At 38.2% G+C, this 26123-nt stretch overlaps 1 protein-coding gene and 2 non-coding genes across 3 annotated transcripts in view; 1 reads left to right on the top strand and 2 right to left on the bottom strand.

Annotated features, from left to right (window-relative positions):
* The window catches only part of TMEM108 (transmembrane protein 108), a 262120-nt gene that overhangs the window by 178453 nt on the left and 57544 nt on the right, over positions 1–26123 (bottom strand). The window lies entirely within an intron of this gene.
* On the top strand, positions 16116–16217 carry LOC126012355 (U6 spliceosomal RNA). Its single transcript, XR_007496863.1, has one exon. It is a non-coding gene; the product is annotated as a U6 spliceosomal RNA (small nuclear RNA).
* LOC126012879 (U6 spliceosomal RNA) lies at positions 17851–17957 on the bottom strand. The gene has a single exon (XR_007497227.1). It is a non-coding gene; the product is annotated as a U6 spliceosomal RNA (small nuclear RNA).

Genomic DNA, 26123 nt, shown 5'->3' on the forward strand with positions numbered 1-26123 from the left:
CACTCAATGCCAGAAAGCAGTGGTGGGATATTGTGACAAGACTGAATGAAATGAATGCTTCACCCAGAATACTATACCCAGCAAAACTCACTTTCCGGTTTGATGGAATACATGGTTTCACAGACAAAAAACAGCTCAGAAACTTCACAGACACAAAACCAGTCTTAAGAGAAAAACTGAAAGACCTAATCTAAGACAAGACTACCCAAAAGACACACCAAATTTTGAAATAAAGATGGCGTTAAATCCCAGGACAATTCTTTCTCTCAACGTCAATGGACTAAATGCACCAGTTAAGAGACACAGAGTGGCTAAATGGATCAAAAAACTCAATCCAACCTTCTGCTGCCTACAAGAAACGCACCTGAATAGTCAGAACAAACATAGACTCAAAATAAAAGGCTGGAGAAAAATCATCCAAGCAAACAACACCCATAAAAAAGCTGGAGTGGCCATACTAATATCAGATAATGCAAACTTTATACTCAGGAAGGTTGTAAGGGACAAAGACGGACATTTTATATTAATCAAGGGGTACGTAGAGCAGGAAGAATTCACTCTCCTAAACATATATGCACCGAATGAGGGGCCAGCAAAATATTTAATACAACTGTTGACAAATCTGAAAAATAATATCAACAACAACACAATAATTGTGGGGGACCTTAACACGGCTTTGTCAACACTGGACAGGTCAACCAGACTGAAACCCAAAAAGAATATACTAGACCTGAGGAGAGAAATGGAAGAAAGAGGCCTAGTGGATATATATAGGACACTCCATCCCCAGAAACCTGGATACACATTCTTCTCCAATGTACATGGGACATTCTCCAGGATAGACTACATGCTGGCACATAAAACATACCTCCATAAGATCAAGAGGATAGAAATTTTGCAGACTACCTTCGCTGACCACAAGGCTCTGAAATTATTTGTGAACTCCAAAGGCACTCAGAAGAAACACTTTAACACCTGGAAGTTAAACAGCCTCATGCTCAATAACCAATGGGTCCGAGATGAAATCAAGGAGGAAATAAAAAGGTTCCTGGAAACAAATGACAATAAAGACACAAACTCTCAGAACCTATGGGACACAGCAAAAGCAGTACTGAGAGGAAAATTTATAGCTTTGCAAGCACACATCAGGAAGGAAGAAGGAGCTTACCTGAGTAGCTTAATGACACAGCTAATAGAACTAGAAAATGCTCAACAAAAGGACCCAAGAATAGGAAGACAGAAGGAAATAACAAAGCTCAGAGCAGAAATCAACGAAGTGGAAACTCAAAAAACAATCCGAAAGATCAACGAAAGCAGAAGTTGGTTCTTTGAAAAAATAAACAAGATTGATAGACCACTGGCAAACCTAACAAAGAAAGAGAGAGAGAGAAACTTGATAACTCGTATCAGGAATGAAAAAGGAGAGATCACTACTGATATGACAGAGATTCAAAGGGTAATGAGAAACTACTTTGAAAAACTCTACGCCACTAAAAATGAGAACCTGGAAGAAATGGATAAATTCTTGGACTCTTATAATCTTCCACGGTTGAAGGAAGAGGATGTAGCATATCTAAACACCCCCATCACCATTGATGAAATTAAAACAGTAATCAAATGTCTGCCGAAAAACAAAAGCCCAGGTCCAGATGGATTCACTAATGAATTCTATCAAACTTTCCAAGAGGAACTACTGCCAATCTTGGCAAGACTCTTTCATGAAATTGAACAAACAGAAACACTTCCAAATAGCTTTTATGAAGCCAACATCACCTTGATACCTAAACCAGACAGAGACGCTACCAAAAAAGAAAATTACAGACCAATATCACTGATGAATGCAGATGCAAAGATCCTCAACAAAATCCTGGCAAATAGGATTCAATGCCTCGTTAAGAAGATCATCCACTACGATCAAGTAGGTTTCATCCCAGGAATGCAAGGCTGGTTTAACATCCGTAAATCTATCAACATAATACACAACATCAATAACAAGAAAAATAAAAACCACATGATCATATCAATAGATGCAGAGAAAGCATTTGATAAGGTCCAACACCCATTCTTGATCAAAACTCTCAGCAAGATGGGAATGGAGGGAACCTTTCTCAATATAGTGAAGGCCATCTACCACAAGCCAGTGGCAAATATTATCCTCAATGGAGAAAAACTGAAAGCCTTCCCTCTAAATTCTGGCACAAGACAAGGCTGTCCTCTCTCACCACTCCTATTCAACATAGCACTGGAAGTACTTGCTATAGCGATTAGGCAAGAAAAGGATATCAAGGGAATCCAGATAGGAAAGGAAGAAGTCAAGCTCTCACTGTTTGCAGATGACATGATACTCTACTTAGAAAACCCCAAAGACTCTATCAAAAAGCTTCTAGAAACAATAGACTCATATAGCAAGGTGGCAGGCTACAAAATTAACACACAAAAATCAATGGCCTTTCTATATACCAATAGTAATAAGGATGAAATGGACATTAAGAAAACAACCCCATTCACAATAGTGCCACACAAACTCAAATATCTTGGAATCAACTTGACTAAATATGTGAAGGACCTATACAAAGAAAACTATAAAACTCTGCTCCAAGAAATAAGAGAGGACACACGGAAATGGAAACGCATACCCTGCTCATGGATTGGCAGGATTAACATCATCAAAATGTCAATACTCCCCAAGGCATTATACAGATTTAATGCCATCCCTCTAAAGATACCCATGACATTCTTCAAAGAAGTGGATCAGACACTTTTGAAATTCATTTGGAACAATAAACACCCTCGAATAGCTAAAGCAATCATTGGGAAAAAGAATATGGGAGGAATTACTTTTCCCAACTTTAAACTGTACTACAAAGCAACAGTTATCAAAACAGCATGGTATTGGAATAAGGATAGGTCCTCAGATCAGTGGAATAGGCTTGAATACTCAGAAAATGTTTCCCAGAGATACAACCATCTAATTTTTGATAAAGGAGCAGGAAATCCTAAATGGAGCAGGGAAAGCCTCTTCAACAAGTGGTGTTGGCACAATTGGATAGCCACTTGCAAAAAATTAAACTTAGACCCTCAGCTAACATCATGTACAAAGGTAAAATCCAAATGGATTAAAGACCTCGATATCAGCCCCAAAACCATAAGATATATAGAACAGCACATAGGCAAAACACTCCAGGACATTACAGGCATCTTCAAGGAGGAAACTGCACTCTCCAAGCAAGTGAAAACAGAGATTAACAGATGGGAATATATTAAGCTGAGAAGCTTCTGCACCTCAAAGGAAATAGTGCCCAGGATACAAGAGCCCCCCACTGAGTGGGAGAAACTATTCACCCAATACCCATCAGATAAGGGGCTAATCTCCAAAATATACAAGGCACTGACAGAACTTTACAAGAAAAAAACATCTAATCCCATCAAAAAATGGGAAGAAGAAATGAACAGACACTTCGACAAAGAAGAAATACACATGGCCAAAAGACACATGAAAAAATGTTCCACATCACTAATCATCAGGGAGATGCAAATCAAAACAACGATGAGATACCACCTCACACCCCAGAGAATGGCACACATCACAAAGAATGAGAATCAACAGTGTTGGCGGGGATGTGGAGAGAAAGGAACTCTTATCCACTGCTGGTGGGAATGCAGTCTAGTTCAACCTTTATGGAAAGCGATATGGAGTTTCCTCCAAAAACTGGAAATCGAGCTCCCATACGATCCAGCTATACCACTCCTAGGAATATACCCTAGGAACACAAAAATACAATACAAAAACCCCTTCCTTACACCTATATTCATTGCAGCTCTATTTACCATAGCAAGACTCTGGAAACAACCAAGATGCCCTTCAACAGACGAATGGCTAAAGAAACTGTGGTACATATACACAATGGAATATTATGCAGCTGTCAGGAGAGATGAAGTCATGAAATTTTCCTATACATGGATGTACACGGAATCTATTATGCTGAGTGAAATAAGTCAGAGAGAGAGAGAAAAACGCAGAATGGTCTCACTCATCTATGGGTTTTAAGAAAAATGAAAGACACCCTTGTAATAATAATTTTCAGACACAAAAGAGAAAAGAGCTGGAAGTTCCAGCTCACCTCAGGAAGCTCACCACAAAGAGTGATGAGTTTAGTTAGAGAAATAACTACATTTTGAACTGTCCTAATATTGAGAATGTATGAGGGAAATGTAGAGCCTGTTTAGGGTACAGGCGGGGGTTGGGTGGGGAGGAGGGAGATTTGGGACTTGGGTGATGGGAATGTTGCACTGGTGATGGGTGGTGTTCCTTTAATGACTGAAACCCAAACACAATCATGTATGTAATCAAGGTGTTTAAATAAAAAAAATTATGCATAAAAAAAAAAAAGAAAATGAAAAAAAAAAAAAAAAAAAAAAAGAAGCTCTGTATTCTTATACCAAAAAAGTTATGACTTGTTTTTCTTGAGCATGCCTCCTTTTTCTGGCATTAAATGAAGATCTGAGCTCATCTTAAAAATTTTTTTATTCAGGGGCTGGAGAGATTGCATAGAGGTAAGGCGTTTGCCTTTCATGCAGGAGGTCATCGGTTCGAATCCCGGTGTCCCTTATGGTCCCCTGTGCTTGCCAGGAGCAATTTCTGAGCATGGAGCCAGGAGTAAGCCCTGAGCACTGCCAGGTGTGACTCAAAAATTTTTTTTCTTATTCAGCTTCTAGAATTAGTCCTTTCTCCAAGGAACACTGTTCATTTTATTGGAAAATGCTATTTCAAAACTAAAATATGTTCACTATTATAGGAATGTTACTTTTCTAGGACCTTTTTTCCCCAGAAAACTTTCTGCCTAGAAGAGATGGATGGATGGATGGATGGATGGATGGATGGATGGATGGATGGATGGATGGATGGATGGATGGATGGATGGGTGAATAGATAGATAGATAGATAGATAGATAGATAGATAGATAGATAGATAGATAGATAGATAGATAGATAGATAGATAGATAGATAAACTGATAGACAGATCACCTAGCCCAATATAGATATCTATATTGCTACATGTCCATTAAAATGAACATGAATTCATATTAATATTTTAATTTCATCTAACATCAGAGAATTCATTTAAGTATTGATAGTGGGGAAGTTTCTAATCTGAAGGAGGTTTTAATTAAAGAAAGATATCTCAAAAAAGTAAAGTCTTAGATCAGTTTGAGGCAGAATATGCTAAAATCATCATTAATTTTCTTTGAACAAAACATTCTCAGCATGTAATAGTGGGTCATTTTACTACTTTTTATATAAGTGGCAAAACAAAATGAGGCTTCAGAATCACAAGAACTGGTATAATATCAAACATCCTCTACCTTTTAGAATACTACTAATGAATCAGGAGTGGAGAAAGAGAAAAGGCAGGCATGAAATAGGCTTAAAAGAGACAGATCAGACCATGTTCTGGGGCTAGCAGCTAGTAGCCTATTGAAGAAGCACAATGGGTATTTTTGAAGAATAACACCTGGTCTCTCTCCAGTATAGTACCTGGAAACAAAGGGCAATGCCACAACTAAATCCTGCTCCTGCCTTCTTAAGTAATAAACTTTATCTCTCTACTTATTTCTCTTTTTTTCTTTTCTTTTTCTTTATTTTATGAAGAGAAAGATGCAAAGAAAGGACAAGGTGAAGTTACAGTGAGAAGACAATCACCAATAAACATAATTCTCAAAAGAAATCTATTTGTTTGTTTGTTTGGAGGGGGCACACCCAGTGACACCCAGTGACACTCAGGGGTTACTCCTGGCTATGCTTTCAGAAATTGTTCCTGGCTTGGGGGATCCTATGGGAAGCAGGGGATTGAACCAAGGTCCATCGCGTGCAAGGTAATCACCTGTCACTGCACTATCGCTCTGGCCCCCTCTACTTATTTCTTAAAAGACAAGCATATGCCTTGGGAACAGTTTTGAATATCTATGAGGCAAAAGGTTCTGGGAATTCTGGGAATTCCTTTAGTACTGCATGCCTTATTTTTCTATGATTATTTTGCTCTTTTGTATCTGAAAATCTATTATCATGTTTGAATATAAAGATTAAATACTACTTTTGATGATATACATGTATCACTACTTATATTTTTACACTTAGAAAAAATTAAATAAATGATTTGCCAGTTAGGCATATTCAATATATCATTTCTCTGCTTCAATTTTCTCATATGTAAAGTGACAACATACTTTAGCTAAAGTTATTGTAGGAAGAAATCAGCTCATATATGTATACAATTAGAATAGTGTTGAACAGTGTTGGTTAAAATTAACTAATAATCTTAACAAGCAGAATTCCTAATTAATGGGAACAGATTGTTCAAAGTATGGGTAGATTTTTATAAGCATCTGAAATCATACAAGAGAAGGGAAAAGAAGAACTACATAGAATGTATATAAATCCTGGTTTCTAGAAATAAATTCAATACCCAGGTTGTGAGGTTTTTTTTGTTTGTTTGTTTGGTTGGTTTTTGGGGGGTTTTTGGGCCACACCCGGCGGTGCTCAGGGGTTACTCCTGGCTGTCTGCTCAGAAATAGCTCCTGGCAGGCACGGGGGACCATATGGGACACCGGGATTCAAACCAACCACCTTTGGTCCTGGATCGGCTGCTTGCCAGGCAAACGCCGCTGTGCTATCTCTCTGGGCCCCAGGTTGTGAGTTTTAAGGAGGGGGAAAATATTAAGTATGGGGACTTGCTTCAGAATAACAGCTTTCTGATCCAGCCCCCTTCTCCACTACAACACATGTTTTCACTCAAAGCAGAGCAATGTTTTTCCAGTCCCTTGAGAAATATATACTCCTTGCTTTGCTAGATGAAAAGGGCTTCCATCTCCCTTACATGTGTTGCTGTCTATCAATCCTTAAATGTTGCATCTATTCCTGGCTTCTATTCTTTCCTTCCTGTCTGTCAATATTTTAATATGCATCCTAAGAAATATGCCATTACAAACATAGTTTTTCACTAAATTATCTACAGATATTAATTATATACACCCAAATGGATTGGATTTCTTAAGAGAGTCATTTCTTACTCAGACTTCTTTTGTTTATTTGTTTGTTTTTTGCTTTGTATTTTGAGACCAGACTATCTGTGTTCAGGACCCAATCCTGCTTTAATAAAATCAATGTGGCATAAGGGCCAAGTTATTATACATTTTATCTTCAATAGCTTATAGGAGATATCAGAAAAGACTCAGAAGTTTTATAAATATTGTACATGTGAACTAATTAAAAGAAATAAAACTGATGGCTAAAGCAATTCATCTGCCTTAATCCATGGGGTTGACTCTCTCAAAAAAACTATGAAAAACCTAGACAAATTTGCTAATAACCACTTAAGAATTCTGGGGGGGTTGTTTTTTGTTTTTTGGGGGGGGGGTTTGGTTTTGGTTTTGGGGTCACACCCAGCAGGGCTCAGGGGTTACTCTTGGCTCTACGCTCAGAAATTGCTCTTGGCAGGCTTGGGGGACCATATGGGATGCCAGGATTCAAACCACTGTCAGTCCTGCGTCGGCCACTTGCAAGCAAACACCCTTACCACTATGCTATCTCTCCAGCCCAATAACCACTTAAGAATTCTGAACTTTAATTAAAAATTAACCAAATCAAAAATAATAGAACTTGAGTACTGTTTATAGAACTGAACTTACTAAGTGTAGAGAAGTTGGCAAAAGTGTGGTTGGAAGGGAGACCCTGAGACAATGGTGGAGAAAAATATTCTTTGCTAGAGTGTGATATTAGAACTTTGTATTCATGAAATCCTATCATTAATAATATTGTTAATCATTTGCTTCAAAAAATTTAAGTGGTCAGAACCATATAACAAACTGAGAAGAATTTATTCAAGAAAATGTACTGAATCTAAGTAAGAACAGTGTAAGTCTGTGGCATTTTAGGTACAGACATGTCCATTACTCACCCACTGCCATCTGGAAAATTCTAGTTTAGTCCCAGCAGATGGTTAAGGCTATAGAAATTGAAAATTAAGCTGCCCTAATCCATTAGGTTGACTTTATAATTTGGAGCAAAGCAGGGGAAAAATACTGCATAGGGCTCTATCACAAATATTAGTGGCCTCAGTAGCAAGCATCAGTAAATATCATGAGTATAAAGTCCAGATATAGGTAAAGACAAGAACAAAATGGCAGCTGTGTCAAAAAACTTAACAGAGACAGGAAGGAAAGGAAATAATCTAATGCTCTCCTTTAATTCTGGTGATTTGAACACTATCCATTCTCTTGATATATCACCAAGAAAAAAAATTTAAATACCTATATTTATACAGCTGACAACTTTGCTGCTCAGAATGTTGTATGTTCTGTTCATCTGATAGAGCCAAAATTCTGATCATCTAGAAGTGTCATTAAACAAATAGCATAAAAGATTTTCAAGAAGATTACAAAGCAAAGTATATATGAATAAGATGCTGAACTGTGAAATGAGTCCCTTCAGTATTTCCTTACTTTGTTACTTAAAGAGATAAGCATCTGGGAAAGAAAGACAAGTATAGAAGGATAATGTCTCTATCATGAGAAAAACACTGGGGTGAGAATTTATCATAGAAGCCATATGTGTTCTCTGAAGAAAAAAAAAAAAAAAAGAAAACAAGTAATACTAAAACCTGTCTGGAGGCACTGTGAATTGGTCACCAATTGCAACTGAGTTTAAATGTGGCCACATGTACCTGTCAAAAGTTATTTCCTTAATCTCTGAGAATCTTTGAATTTTCTAACTGCACAATTTATTAAAAGAGAACATTTAGGTAAACTATCTAACACTGTTTATATGTGCTTGCATATGTCACCAACTGTCACTCACTTTCTGCATTACGAGAACCATACAGAAACAGATGCAAACCTGTTTCTGCAGTTACAGGAATATATCTTGTAACTTCTGACAGCATTTAAAATTACAACTTTTTTAACTGACTTGCCTAAATTAAATTTTTATAGGACTTAAAGAGAAACTATTACTTGGCACTTTTCCTCCTGAATCACATCAAAAAAGATCCAATATTTTAGAAGCAAACAGCAGGCACACACAGAAGGATTCCATGGATCAGATACCAACAATAGGAATGATTAGAAATTATTTCTAATCATGAAGCTCCCAGAAAGAGTACATCTCTTTAAATAATTTAGAGTACAGCTCTTTTTTTTTGGGGGGGGGGGTTTGTATCAAACACGGCAGAGCTCCTGGCTCTGTGCTCAGAAATTGCCCCTGGAAGTCTTGGGGGACCATCTGGGATGCTGGAAATCAAACCCGGATCCATCCCTGGTCAGCTGCATGCAAGGCAATTGCCCTACTGCTACTCTATCACTCCAGCCCTTAGAGTACAACTTTTCAAAAACTCTCTGGCCAGCTCCTTCATCAATCAAGATGTGAAATAGTCTCCTGTTGCTGAAATTCAGAACATTTCATGATAGCACTACATAGAAAGAAAATAAGGAGTTGCTAAGATTTCAGGCTAACATATACACTAATAGTTAAAGCTACTTCATGCCCTGGTGGGGAGAAACTTTTCTCAATGCTCAGTAGTTCCCTCAGAAACTATTACTTTCTAGAGAAAAAAAATCATTAAATCATTTATGACTCAAACAAAAGAAGTCAGGAGACAATATCCAGAGAAGAATTTGATATTGCTAGCTGAAAACAGCAGGTAGTAAGCATAAACCCTCAATACACTTTTTTTTTTCATTTTAAATTTTCTTTTATTACTTATCTTGGGTCTATGTTGCTCAAAGATTACTCATGGCTTTGCCTCAGTAATCACCCCTAGAGGGCTTGGGAACTCTATAGGATGTTGGAGACTGAATCCAAGTCAAATACCCTCTTTCATATACAATGGCTCTGCCCTTCAGATACAATTTTAATATCTATGAAAAGGTCTGAGGGAGTGAAAGCCTTACCACTCTCCTTAGGTACTTCAGGTTTCTCTCCAGTATGGCTATCCAGTGGTTAGTAAGGCTGGATGATCAAATGAAGGCCTTCCCACACTCCTTGCATGCATAAGATTTCTCTCCACTACAAATTTTCCTGTATTTAATAAGGTCTGAGGATAAAGCAAAGGCCTTCACACACTATGTACATACATAAAGTTTCCCTCCAGTGTGAATTTTTCTATGTAGACTAAGTTCTAAGGAGGAATTGAAGGCTTTCTCACACTCCTGACATGCATAAGGTTTCAGTGCAGTATGAATATTCCAGGGGCTAATAAGGCTTGAAGATCAAGAGAAGGCCTTCCCACATTGCTACACACACACACACACACACACACACACACACACACACACACACACACACATATACACATCTACAAGGAATGTGCTTGTGAGCTTATCTCTGTGAAGAGCTCGAAGCATACATTTATGCTTTGTCGGCCCAGGACGGCCTCATTGTGGGAGGCCATGTCCACAGATTGGGTGGAGTAGACTCAGAGGTGCTGTGCCCAGTAGCTGGCAGCTCCATAGTAAGGATGCTCTTTTCACTCTGCCCTCCTCCAGAATAAATGTCCCCTGAGTCCTCATTCCCATCTGGATGCAGGCAGGACTGTTCCCTCCAGACTGTGTCCCAACACAGGATCACCCCTGTCCCAACTGGACTGGCTGTTTACCTTCTCACTCCTCTTTGGAGATCCCTTTCCAGAATAAAATTGCTGAAATAACAAATCCTGAACTTGTGGTCTGCATTCTGCAAACATGCCTCTTTGCAGCCTCCCCAGGGCTCCTCCTCCTTCGATTTAGATCAGCAGAGGCTTCACCCTGGCCCACAGGAGCAGATTGGTCTCCAGCATCACATCTCTATAGAGCTTTCTATGAGTGGTATCTAGGCACAGCCACTTAAGCCAGGGAAAAGCTCATGGCCATATGGGTGAGGTCACCACATTCTGGGAACAGGACATATTATGGTATGGCCCCATCTTCTCCAATCTGTATTATTCCCAAAGAGCAGCAACAGGCCCTTATAAGGAAGCCCTGGCCAAGACCCTTGAGTTCTGGGGAGTGCAGAGCAGCCCCTCAATGGCCAGAGAGAAAAACCCTCCCTCCAGACCTGCAGGGACACCCTCACCCAATCTCAGGTCAGCAGCAATCTACATGTTTTTTTAATTAAATGAGATCCCACTCCCTCTTCTCTGCTTGGCTCTGCCTGCCTTTCATTTCTACTTTCTCTCCTATCTTACCAGATGCTCTAAGATACTCTGGGTTACAGCTGCCAGCCTGTGAAGAGAGCTAAGATAAAAATAGATCCAAACAAGAGGTCCTGCCAGCCAAGAGCAATCACTGCTTAATAGCAATAATTTTGGAAAAAGCAGTGAAGGCAATTCTATGTTTTAATTTCTTTCTTTCTTTGGGGGTGGGAGGTACACCCGGCTGTCCTCAGAGATTACTCCGGGCTCTGCTCTCAGAAATCGCTCCTGGTTCAGGGGACCATAAGGGTTATTGGGATCAAAACCACCATGTGCAAGACAAATGCCCTATCACTGTGCTACCACTCCAGCCCAATATGTTTCAATTTCTGATCTATAATTTAATTGAGCTCAATACTGAGTTTTACTTATTGTTAAAAAATAAACCTTTTGCATCCTGAAGCAGAGACTTACATTCTAATTTTGAAAATCAAAAAAAAAATAAGTAATGACCACAATAGTTGATAGAAGAAAATGCTGTTGAGTTCTCAGAACAAAGATACCCCTAATATCTTAAATATTGATTCTTTTAAAGCAAATTAACTTTTGTCCTGAAACCACATGAAATGGTTTTTGCTACATACTAAATTCATTATTTATCCCAAAAGGTACATTCTTCCCTAACATGCTCACTCTTTCCTATGCTCTTTGAATCTAATATTCAATCCTGTAGACTTCTCAAGTAAAGGGCTATAAGCATCTCCTCCAATACTATCTCCTTTAAGCTTATTAAGATCTTGCCTTACCAATGTCTTTTCAAATTTCATCTCATTTCACCTTCACTTTACCAGGGTTTGAAAAGTGTCTTCCTACGTGATTACTGCAAACCATCGCTCTCAATACACCAAACATTTTGCTTATAAATAATGTACCTAATTATGTCACCCCACTACTTTAAACCACCCCCCTTCTGTTGCTTTCAGTCTGGCATTTAATTCTTTACAACTCACTAGCTTTCTAGCTAAGCCCTCTACCTCCATCTGGCAGCAACCTGCACTGAATTGAAGAATGTTCCAAGAATATTTTCATAGCCCTCTACAACTGCACAGTTCACTCACTAATCATTCTTCCAAAAATAATTGTTTTAAAAAGTTAAACACTATAATCTACAAAGTTGTTTATAAGAGGTTTTCTTGCATACAATGTCTCCACCTCCAATCTCACAAGCCTGCCATCCATCCACCATGATCCTAGGTTTCCTTCTATCCCCAAACCTGATACCTTAATAGATACATTTTAAAATTTATTACTGTAATTTAGGTTCCATGCTTTCAGAAGTGATATATTTAATGGTTTATCTGTATTCAGATACCTGTCTTTACAACACAGACCAGCTCTTGGCCCTTTGCCCTAATGAGAATTCCACATATTTCTTAACCCTCCCCTTACATTTTTATTCTTCCTTAGCATTTTTATTCCATCTACATCTAAAGTCAATGTTTTTCTTAAGATGATATCCACGCTTCCTGCAATTAGACTTTAATCTGGGTGTTCTCAATATTTTGTCTTTATTTCTAATTTTGTACTTGATTTACACTGCAATCATAAATTTTATGAGAATGTGTCTGATTAATTATCTGCATCACATGTATGTACTACAAAGTTTGTTGCTAAAAACCGACTAAAATAACTTTGACATTTCTCTAGAAAGGAAGAAAATCAATTTTAGATTAAAATCCTGAAAATTATAGAAAGTAACAATGAAGAAATACATTGGTAGTTAGATAATAAAGTTAAAAGACATTATTACAAATTCTAAGAAAAAATATGTTATCTATGAAGAAAAGTAGGAAAGCAAAAAAGAGGGAAGCTTTGAATTGTGGAGAATAAGCAATAACATACTCACTAAATAGAGAATTTTCAAAAAATACCCATTAAAATTAGAAGAATAGCAACTCAGAAGGGAGAAATCTGGATTGAGGGGGGAAAAAAGTAGAAAATATTACATAAAAAGACATGCAATAAGAGATGTTCAAATTGGGCCAGCTACATAGAATCCCTCTTTTCTTAAACAAGATGTAAACTGAGCTATGAAAGGTCATGGGTACACCAGTCCATGAAGCAGAAAGCTGGCCATCTCGGGAGGAGAGAGAGGCCAAATCCCACCCTACTGAAGCCATGCCTGCTGTCTCCATTACCAGAATCACCATTTTCCCAATGGCCCATCTCACCACCCATCTATGATTCCATTCAGTTACAACCAATCATATCGAACATGAGAAACGCTGATTTGGGGGCTGATATCACCAGGGCTTTTTACAACAAGTGTGGGCAAACTCCCCACCCGCTGTATCCTCCTTCTTCCAAGAGGCCTGGCAGCTGAGTATACTCCCCTACTGAGTAGGGGTTTACTGGCAGCCAAGTATTAATAACAGTCCAGAATTTCTGAACTTCATATTTTTATGCTGTCATCCCTATAGGAACACACCAATTTAACAGAGTGGACAGCTAACAAGAGCTTCTAAACCTTCTGCCATTGTATTAATAATGTCATTGGAGATAAAATAATTTTCACAAATGTGCTTGCAACTGTCATTTTTCTTTTTTTTAAACTCTTCTTTTTATTTTTCTTTATATATTTTTTCAATAACTTTTCTTTCACTTATCTGAAAACAAACGTATTATGGTCAACTATGTCAACTATGTGATGCATTTTCTTTGAATAAATTTAAAAACTGCATGCAGTAATTGAGAGAAATAAAGCTAAATTTCTTGAGTGGCAACGAATGGACACAACTTTCAATTAAAGGTAAATACAATGAAATGCCCAGATATATCAGTTTTCAGGCTGAAATTTCTGGAAGTTCTTGGAGTGGGGGCAAGCAGTCAGCTCTCTCCCCTAACATGTCAAAAGTCCTAGTAGCCACCCCCATATCCCACAGTCACCGTGTAAGCCAGGGGTCTCAAACTCACGGCCCACGGGCCATTTGTGGCCCTCCGTACAACATTTTGTGGCCCTGCCCTAGAGGAATCTTTTTTGTTTTGTTTTGTTTTAGTTGTTTGGGTCACACCCCCAATGTTCAAGGCTTACTACTGACTTTGCACTCAAGGATCACCCCGACTTTGCCTCCTGCGGCCCCCAGGTAAATTGAGTTTGAGACCCCTGGAAAGCAATCCAACTTCACAACTTAAGAACTAATCTCAAAAGAGATGCCAAGCCATGCTGGTAAAACTCGCACATAGATAGGTCTGTGGGCTGAAAACTCTAGGGCCTTGCAGGCCCAGATAACTGAGCCAATAATTATCCCAATTTCACACATCCCAGAGTTCTTGAAGCATACAGCTGCATACAAGACCACACAACACCTCCAAATTCCACAATATTGATATGCCAGTAAGAGCACAGCAACTTCAATGGGAAGTAGCATAGAAGAAAACTAAGCTCAATAAGCAAAAATAATAACACAGAATGCTCAACTAGCAAAAAACAGTTCAGTAAATCCTTAAATGGTGACTTAATAACCTAGTATAAGATATAACAATTTTCAAATTTTTCTTTTTCTTTTTTTAAAACTTTATTGATTGATTCATTGGTTTTTGGGTCACACCTAGCTCAAAGGTTTCTCCTTGCTGGGGGACCATATGGGATGTCAGGAATTGAACCGGGTCCATCCCGGGTTGGCCACATGCCAGGCAAACGCCCTACCACTGTGCTATCTCTCCGGCCCCAAACTCTTGACTATACATTTTTTATAATTCCACTTAGCATTTGTTCTAACAAGCAATATAAAACAAATTACAGTATCTGCCAAGGGGGCAGGCTTGGGGAATAGGGGAGAAACTGAGAACAATGGTGTAGGGAAGTTATAATGATAGTGGGACTGAAACTGGAACACTGAATACTTGAAAAAACAGTATTATAAACAGTCCTGTATTAAATAATTTTTAAAAAAGTAAATATCAAAATATACAAGGCACTGACAGAACTTTACAAGAAAAAAACATCTAATCCCATCAAAAAATGGGAAGAAGAAATGAACAGACACTTTGACAAAGAAGAAATACAAATGGCCAAAAGACACATGCTCCACATCACTAATCATCAGGGAGATGCAAATCAAAACAACTATGAGGTACCACCTCCCACCACAGAGATTGGCACACATCACAAAGAATGAGAACAAAGAGTGTTGGCGGGGATGTGGAGAGAAAGGAACTCTTATCCACTTCTGGTGGAAATGCCGGCTAGTTCAACCTTTATGGAAAGCGATATGGAGATTCCTCCAAAAACTAGAAATAGAGCTCCCATACGATCCAGCTATACCACTCCTAGGAATATACCCTAGGAACACAAAAATACAATACAAAAACCCCTTCCTTACACCTATATTCATTGCAGCACTATTTACCATAGCAAGACTCTGGAAACAACCAAGATGCCCTTCAACAGACGAATGGCTAAAGAAACTGTGGTACATATACACAATGGAATATTATGCAGCTGTCAGGAGAGATGAAGTCATGAAATTTTCCTATACATGGATGTACACGGAATCTATTATGCTGAGTGAAATAAGTCAGAGAGAGAGAGAAAAACGCAGAATGGTCTCACTCATCTATGGGTTTTAAGAAAAATGAAAGACATTCTTGCAATAATAATTTTCAGACACAAAAGAGAAAACAGCTGGAAGTTCCAGTTCACCTCAGGAAGCTCACCACAAAGAGTGATGAGATTAGTTAGAGAAATAACTACATTTTGAACTGTCCTAATAATGAAAATGTATGAGGGAAATGGAGAGCCCGTTTAGAGTACAGGCGGGGGTCGGGTGGGGAGGAGGGAGACTTGGGACATTGGTGACGGGAATGTTGCACTGGTGATGGGTGGTATTCTTTACATGACTGAAACCCAAACACAAATATGTATGTAATCAAGGTGTTTAAATAAAAAAAAATCACTTCGACAGCACATATACTAAAAACTGGAGCAATACAGAGAGGATTAGCATGGTCCCTGCACAAGGATGACACAAATTCATGAAGCATTCCATATTTTAAAAATAATAATAAATTAATTAAAAGGTAAATATTGATAAGTAAATAAAAAGTCCAACTTCATAATGCTTATTACAAATATTCTAAAACACCTAGCTAACAAGAATTATAAATCTGCAGGTACCTAATATTACCTCAAAATATTTAAAGCAAAAATTGCTATGCTAACTTAAAGGGATAGATCACCAGAGGAGAAATTATAACACAGTTCTACTAATTGACAGCTTCAGAAAATAAAGAAATCAGTAAGAGGCCGGAGACAATTGTATATACTTGCCTTGTATGTAGCCAACATGACCTTCAATTCCCAGAATCCTATACAGTCCCTCAGAGATCCCTGAGTACAGAGCCAGGAGTAAGTACTGAGTAACACCAGGTGTGGCTTCAAAATACAAAGAATCCGTAAGAACAAAAACAATTAAAATAACATAGTCTATTAAAATAATAAATAATAATAAATACAGCAATTAGTGATAAAAAACCAACTACGAAAACTAGGCCAGAAAGACTCAATAAATATGAAAAGTTTTTATAATACAATTTAGTATTAGAAATATATATTTTAGGGGGCCGGGCGGTGGCGCTGGAGGTAAGGTGCCAGCCTTACCTGCGCTAGCCTAGGAGACGGACCGCGGTTCGATCCCCCGGCGTCCCATATGGTCCCCCAAGCCAGGAGCGACTTCTGAGCGCATAGCCAGGAGTAACCCCTGAGCGTTACCGGGTGTGGCCCAAAAACCAAAAAAAAAAAAAAAAAAAAAAAAAAAAAAAAAAAAAAAAAAAAAGAAATATATATTTTAAATAAATAAAAAATTTCTATACATTTAGGGAAAAAAGGTATTCCAGGAGCTGGGATATGATTCATTTGGTAGAGTGTCTGCCTAAGATTTACATGAACTTCATTATGAACCCTAGCAAAACATAGTCACTCAACATTGTCGTGCTTTACTCCTATATATAAAAAATGATAACCAAGGGGCCAGAGTGATAGTACAGCGGTAAAGCTTTTGCTTTGCACACGGCCAACACAGGACTGAAGGTGGTTCAAAACCTGGCAACCCATTTGGTCCCCCGAGCATGCCAGGAGTAACTCCTAAGCACTGCTGGGTGTGACCCAAAAAAATAAAAAAAACAATAACCAAAAAGAAAAATGAAAACCAAAATATTCTTAGAACTGATCAATAGTAATCAGTCATATCAAAACCTGAGGAATGGGAGCTAGAATGATAATACATTGGGAAGGAGGGATTGCATTACAACCAATGGTACTTACTGGGTGTTACTCCAGTCTCAGGGCTGCTTCCATAGGAACTTGAGGACTATGTAGTGACAGCGATAGAAACTGGGGTTTCAGGGCTGGAGAGATAGCATGGAGGTAAGGCATTTGCCTTGCATTCAGAAGAACAATGGTTCGAATCCAGGCATCCCATATGGTCCCCTGAGCCTGCCAAGAGTGATTTCTGAGTGTAGAGCCAGGAGTAACCCCTGAGTGCTAACAGGCGGCTACCAAATAAAAAAGAAACTGGGGTTCCCACATGCAAAGCACTTATTCCACCCTTTTGAGCTATTTATGATCCTTATATACTTGGTAGTGATGAGATTGAATCCATGGACTTTCACATTAAATACTTTTTTTTTTTAAATATGGAACGCTTCACGAATTTGCGTGTCATCCTTGCGCAGGGGCCATGCTAATCTTCTCTGTATCGTTCCAATTTTAGTATATGTGCTGCCGAAGCGAGCACATTAAATACTTTTAATTTAAGTGAAAACATTATAAGAAGCCAAATAAATAAAGGACAAAACTCTGGATTGCTTGATCTGGTGGGGTTAAGGGAAAGTGATTACTATTATTCATAAATTTAATTATTTAAACTCTACCTGTAAATTTATGTTCCTCTGGCTAAATATCTTTTTTTAATTTTTTAAATATCTTTATTTATACAATTTGATTTGGCTAAATATCTTACAGTTAAAAAACAAAGATCTCAAAGAAAAAAGAAAAAAAACAAAGATCTAAAACAAATTTAGCCTGGTTAATATAAAAACATAAGTCTGATTTATTACATTACAGGATTTTCATATTTTATAAGAAATGTTTGAAGAAAATATATTTATTTAGTAAACTTTGAGAAATACATCATAAGTGATTGTTATCTCACTAAATTAAAATCTACAATAAAATACTAAAACAAATTTCACTAAGCATTTTGTGTTTGTCTTCATTTTTTAGTTTTAAATAGAAAGGTTTCTTATGTAAAGCTGTTTACAGAAATATTTGGCTATTTACTTTTATACATAAGGGAAAAAGGCAGAAGTAAAATAAATCATCTACCTAAAATATTAAATAGTATCAGTTCAAATATGAAAAATTTAGTCTCAATATCTAACTTATTAGCCTAATTCATTAATATTTTACAAGTAATTTGTTTCTAACAGTAAACAGAGTGCAAAATATATTTATTGCAGATAGTAATGTTTTTGAAAGTATAAATTATAGTAAATTTAATAAATTAAATTATTAAATTAATATAGTAAATTTCATACATTAAATTACAGGGAAATAAATTATATTCACTTGGATGGTAATAAGTTTTCTTGAATAGGACAGAAATGTAGATACATTGGCTTAGACAACAGCATACAATCTGTCTTATTTGGTTTGTTATTGTTTGTTTTTAATTTTGGGTCACACCCAGCTGCACTCAGGGTTTACTCCTGGGTCTATGCTCAGAAACCGCTCCTAGTAGGCTTGGGACCAGATGGGATGCCAGGATTTGAACCACCATCTTTCTGCATGCAAGGCAAACACCCTACCTCCATGCTATCTCTCTGACCCCTCAGTCTTATTTGTGTAGTTGAATTTATTTTTGAAATACTAAAATATTTTCAATTCTACAATATTATTCCAGAAACTCAACATCCTTAGATGAAACTATTCCACTCTCATTTTTACCTTTGTAATTGCTTCAGTGAACAGCATATAGTATAAGGACACTATATGAGGGGACCGTTAAATAATACAAGGGGTAGGACATTTGCCTTGTACTTGGAAAACACCAGGTTCAATCCTGGACATCTCATATGGTTCCCAATGTCAAGAATAAGCCCTCAGCAACAGTTGGCATGGTGCAAAGGAATCAAAAAACAATACTATGTGATATCCGGGGTTGGTGAGAGGAGGAACAAAAGAGACAGAGAGAGAAAGATTATGAAAAACCCCAATTATTCTATTCTTCCCAGGGTTATTGGAAATTGAACCTGGATGAGCCACATGCAAAGCAAGCTCCCTACCTACTGTACTATCTCTCTAGCCCAAATAATAATAAGTGTTAAAGTCCTCTGTAAATATAACAGGATAATTCATTAATAAATCTTTAAGACCTACTTTTGTTTTATGAACTAAAATAAACTACTTAGCATAATATACCTATAAAATATCTATCTTAAACTATTTTTCATTAGATTTCACTATTTTAAATCTTTATTCAAATCTCCATTTAAACCTATCTTTATTTTGTAGAGTCAAACTGTATTTTTCATGACTAATTATTATAAGTTCTTCTAATAAGCTTAGGTTTTCAAAATAGAATATATAGGGCCAGAGAAATAGCATGGGAGAAGGGCATTTGTTTGCCTTGCATGCAAAAGGACGGTGGTTAGAATCCTGGCATCCCTTATGGTCCCCCGAGCCTTCCAGGAACGATTTCTGAGCACAGAGCCAGGAGTGACCCCTGACCGTTGCCAGGTATGACCCAAAAACCAAAAATATATATACTTGTCTGTAATTATTTATTCTTCTAATCCATTATCTGACCTCTTTGTCCTTTCCCCAATTTTCAGTTTCACCTCAGTCTCATTCGCTGAGGCATTCATACAGTCAAAGGAAGCACAGTCCCCAAAACTTTTCACATCCTCCTCTCTAAAGAATCTTAGCTTTGGCCCTTTTCTTGGCTTATATCCATTCAAAGGTCCACATTGTGCTCCTATTACCAAACAGAAAGAACAAGTAATCAGTGGCTTGGTCACTGTACACATTGATCTTGGTCTAATCAGGAAAACATTGCTATGGCAAAACATTCAATATCATCTTAGTTCCCTTCCCTCAGAGTTGTCTCCTTGATAAACACATAGACAGTGTATGGAGGGTTTGAGTTCTTTAGTTGTAAAGCAATAACACTGTATTCTAAAAATGTAAACAATTGACATTTTAATCATATTCTCACAATAACTTAATTTACAGGATAATTAAATGTAATTTTGACATTATAAATAGGTATTCTAAGGGATTTCATCCCCTTCCTTCTTTAAATTCTTCCTTCTTTAAATTAAACACAATGTTTAATAAAATGTTCCTGAATTGGAAAAATGGAGGAAAGTGCCAACCACTTATTTAAACTCTCAGATAAGGAGTTTAGAGAAGCAAAATGAAATATCCTCATAGAACTCAAAGAAAGCATGAACAAAATGAATAAACCACAAAAAAGAATCAAGAGCATATGAAAAGAAATGAAAAAATTCCATGCTTATACAGTGACTATTCTAACAAATTCTAACCATTTTTTATCTTTTCTTCTCTTTGTGAGCTGTTCAATAAGAAATTTTGGTGAAAGAGTCCCCCCATGTATGCTTATGATTGAACCATGTCATGGGGATTGTTGGACTTTTTCTTATGGCCCCCATATGCACCGATAACGTCACGTGGCATTGTTCCTTGTTTGTACAGGCACATTAAAATGGGAAAATACTATACATACAAATAAGATCTTATCTAATAGAAATTGGAACACACAAATCTTGAAATGCAATGGAACCTTACACCCTGAACACTGACATAATGATCTGGCACATGCCTCAGAAGAATGGACATTCTCCATTCACCCCTGAACCAGGGAAGCCATCCACGAAACATCCAGTTTGTCTATAACATCACCCGGAAGCAATCCTCTACCAGGGAAGACCCTATCACTGCTCTGACTTCGACCTGCTCAAAGGAGACTTCCCTTAACACTGAGAAGCTTTAACAACAACAACAACGACCTGCTTACATGACAGTGCTCTCTGCATTGCCCTTTAATTGTGAAGTGAAACTAGAAGACGCTCCATATCCTGTCTTCAATGTAGGATATGCATATTCCAGAATCTTTAATACAGAAACATGATACCAACAATAGAGACTGTATGAAAAATAAAAGTGTGTTGGCACTACAGACAATGCCTTGGATTGGACAAACTAGCTTGCCTGGAGCCTAGAGATGGTCTTATGCCAGGAAACTTCAGGGGTAGGGTTTTCTTATATTTAGGCCAAGGTTTTTCCTTTCCATGTCCCTCATATTTTGGTGGGCCTATGCAAACAATAATTGCCACTCTAACACCAGTTTTACTGTGCTCCTTTGACTCTAATTAAAAAAAAACCCACTTAAACTTTTTAGGTTAACTTAAATTAATATACATGTGCATGAAAATGTAAAAAAAATACTATGCCTTTAATGTTTAAGAAGTTACATAAGTTTTATGGATTTAGATTGCTTTGTGTACTGCTAAGAAATATTATAATGTGTTACAACCTGGGGACTTGAGGTACAAAGTAATTGTACATGGGTTCTGTTTTATTTATCTTAACATTCTTTGGCTGAAAGTTCAAAGCTAAGATATCAGCAAGGGGACTTCTTCTGAGAATTCTGTGCATGGATGATTATCCTTCCACTGTAACTTTACCTTGTCCTCTTTCTTTGCATCTTTGTTCTCATAATTAAAAATAAAAAATTAAAAAAAAAGAGGACTGAGGGCCAGAGATAGCTTGGAGGTAAGGCATTTGCCTTGCATGCAGAAGGTTAGTGGTTCAAATCCTGGCATCCCATATGGTCCGCCGAGCCTACCAGGAGCGATTTCTGAGCGTAGAGCCAGGAGTAACCCATGAGCACTGCCAGGTGTGTCCCAATAAAACAAACAAAAAAAAGGACTGAAAAATTTTGTAGCGAAAAGAAAACCTCACCAGAAAGCCTCTCCAACAGAGTAACAGTAGATGAGGACAGAGTCAGTGGGCTAGAAGATGAAATGCATAACAAGTCTTACAACAGAAGAGAATGAAAAAGAGTCTTAATACAATCAGACAATGGGGGGGGGAATCCTCAAAGAATGTGGACAGATGAAAATAGAAGTTTTTGATAAATTCAACATAAACAACATAAGTATCATAAGAATCAAAGAGATCCAGGAAAAATTCCCCAGGAAGAATCAACAGTCAAGGACATCACTGCAGAGAAACTCCCAGAGCTAAAGACCGCATGGAACCAAATCCTGCATGCCCAGAGTACCAGCTAAAATAGACCTTAAATAACCCAATAAGGCACCCCAAAAAATTATCAGAAAATGGAAAACTTAGTCAAAGAATGTGAACAGATGAAAATAGAAGTCTTTGATAAGCTCAACAGAAATAATGTAAGAATCATTGGAGTCCCAGAGACCCATGAAGAAAATCCCTAGGAATAAACAGCAGTCAAGGATATCACTGCAGAGAAATTCCCAGATAAAGACTACATGCAGCCAAATTCTACATGCCAGAAAAGTACCAGCTAAAAGAGACCCAAAGAAAAGCACCCCAAGACACATCTTAGTCAAAATAATGAATCCCACTTATAGGGATAGAATACTAAGAGAACAAGATCAAAAAGGGAAATTATATTCAAAGGAGCATCGTTAAGATTTACAGCAGCCCTGTCACAAGAAACCCTCAAGGCCAGAAAGCAGTGGTGGGACAGTGACAAAACTCAATAAATGACTGCCTCACCTAGAATACTACACCCAGCCAGACTCACTTTCAGGTTTGAAGAAAATATACATATCTTCATGGATAACCAACAGCTCAATGACTTTGCAGACTCAAAATCAGCCTTAAAAGAAAAACTGAAAGGTCTACTTTATGACAACACCAACCAACAGATACACCAACCTTCTACACAAAGATTGCACTAAATCCCATGACAATTATTTCCCTCACTGTCAATGGATTAAATGCACCAATTAAGAGACACAGAATGACTAAATGGATCAAAAACTGAAACCAACTTTCTGCTGCTTACAAAACACCTAAATAGTAAGAACAAACATAGACTCAAAATCAAAGGCTAGAGGAAAATCATCCAAGCAAACAAAACTCTTAAAAATCTAGGGTGGCATATGGGTCCCCCAAGCCAGGAGCGACTTCTGAGCGCATAGCCAGGAGTAACCCCTGAGCGTCACCGGGTGTGGCCCAAAAAAAAAAAAAAAAAAAAAAAAAAAAAAAAAGAATACCACTGGAAATCACTGACTCCAATGGAATCATCCCATAACATCATGTTTTAATGCCTTATCTTACTATATTTAAAATAACCTCTCAGCTTTTCTGTCCACAGGCATCCTTGGATACAAAGGGTGGATAAACCAAGATGGCAGCTCGGGATACCACACGAGATACCATACCTAGCTGGCACTACGAGATGGTCCCGAGAAAACTCTTTAACATACACTTTATTTCAAGGTTATACCTTCTTTTAGGAATCGAAGCACGTGGCCAGTCAGACCACCGAAGCAGTACCCTTGACATACGGACTTAAACTACAGACTATACTCATCGAACACACTCAAGCAAACTAACATTCCCTTGCTATTCTCTCCTCTCTTCTCACTACTTTCTTTTTTTATCATTTCTTCTCCACTCTTCTCTCTACTTTTTTTTCTTTCCTCTTTTCCCTTCCTTTCTAATGTATTTTCTCTTTTCTCCCTTCCTACCCCTTCCATATACCTTCCCCTTTCCCCCCTTTGGAAATCCAAATACCCCCTCATCCCTCATTCCCATCCATACTTCCCACTGTATTAACACTCTTCACCCTCAGTCCTTAATCTATTAGGCATCAAGATTGACCTCCTACCCCAATGAACCAGTACCCAGTACCCAAACGAAGAGACACCCAGTCAAACCCACACTTCGTCTCCTGCAAGAAAAGGCAACTAACTCCCCTGCGGACCCATGCTGCGAGGCCCTCCCTATCATCTCCCCCTAAGGAGGACTGTTACTTGAAACCGGACTTAGTTCCAAAAGTAGCCCCAATACAAGAACTCTTCCCAAGACCTCCCTGCCGCAAATCTTTCACCAATCTGAAGAAGGTCAGGGGGTGTAATGGAAAGGTGCCTGGGAACCCACACACTACAAGAAAAACCCAAAAGACAACGGGAAAACCTATACTCCCAACATAAACATAAGACCTGTATTACACCTCCTCTTTACCTGCCTTTCCCCAAATGTAAGGTAGTCTTTTGCACCTCTTTGGTCCTTTAAATACTCCGTTAATTCATTTTTTAACTTTCTTGTCCACATATACATATGTGAGCACATACATTTTTAATCCTATTTTTTTTTTATCTTTTTTGGGTATGTGACCTGGTTTTGTTTTCCTCTCTGTCCACTCTCAAATGCACCAACAATATAATGTAGCACCATTTCTCTCTGCAAAGGCACACTAAAAAAAGGGGAAAGCTTCCACATAAAAAAGAGTTTTTATCTACTAGAGATAGAAACTCATAGTTGTTTACAATACAGGGATAACTCCTACCTTGAAAATACGTCATGCGGAATCAACTTAGACCTCAGGAGATTAGATCCCATCCATCCAACCTTGAACCCTGAATCCCAGTCACAGAAATGGCACAGTCCTTCACAACAGCTACAGGTAACAAACCCCATCCGGAACAACCTTATTACTGCTGGAACACCAACGAGTGCCAGTTCTAATACGATATCCTGACACCGAGGAAAAGGGGAACAACTTGATTTAAGAGCAGGTTATCCTGCCCTACCAGCCACCGATAAGACAAAATCAGAAGATTTGTCACCCGCTGGTAGGTCCAGAAGCCAAAAACGCAATTTACAGAGGACTGGCTGCTAGAACCATGACCAGACTGTATATATCTTAGGACCAATAAAAAAGCCCTAGCCTAGGGTTTGAACTATGACCTGCACAACAACCATGATCCCCAGTTCCAAAGGTCTGGCAGAGACAATTGTAATGAAATGGGGCTTCTGGAAACGCAAGGAAAGGCGGTATCCTAGGTGCCATCCCAGGGTTAGTGCCAAGACCAAGACCACCAACCACAGAAGATGGACTGGAGTGACACTGAGGGAACAGAACTTCTACAACCACAAAGACTGACTTCATCATAAGTCCCAACCCTGTAACTGTGCAGATACTGAGATCTCTAGATACAGAGGTCTCACTATAACACCCAGGACGGAGCAGAAGCCTCCCAAACTCCACAAATGCACCACCGGGAGAATAAAGGATCATGAACAGAGTCTATAGTTGATCCCATGACAATATACTCCAAGGGCGGAGAAACCCCATATCTCTTAGGCCATGTGAATCCCTTTTCGAATGACCCCAATATTTACTGTGCCTGGGCAGGAGGGAAAAAAAATTGTTTATTTTTCATATATTACTTTTTATCTTCATGTACTACTATTATTATTTTTATTTACCTATCTATTTTTGGTCGATTTCTTTGTTTTAGTGTGGTTATTGAAGTTATTGCCCCCCACTTATCTTTTTTTCTCCTCTTTTTTTTTTCTTTTCAGATTTCTGGGTGGCACCCGGCAGTGCTCAGGGATTATGCCTGGCTCCGGGCTCAGAGATTGCTCCTGGCGGGCATGAGGGACCATGTGGGGCACAGAGATTCGAGCCGATGACCTCCTGCATGAAAGGCACACGCCTTGCCTCCATGTGATCTCTCTGGCCCCTTCTTTTCCCTCTTCATGGGCTCTGCCATGATGCCTATCTCAAGACCATGGCATTTTTTGTTTGTTTGTTTGTTTTGTTCTGTTTTTGTGGTGCTTAGCATTATTGTTGGAACTCTCAATAGATATTTGACACTTCATT

Source organism: Suncus etruscus, chromosome 6 (assembly GCF_024139225.1).
Source record: "Suncus etruscus isolate mSunEtr1 chromosome 6, mSunEtr1.pri.cur, whole genome shotgun sequence".
Classification (NCBI taxonomy): domain Eukaryota; kingdom Metazoa; phylum Chordata; class Mammalia; order Eulipotyphla; family Soricidae; genus Suncus; species Suncus etruscus.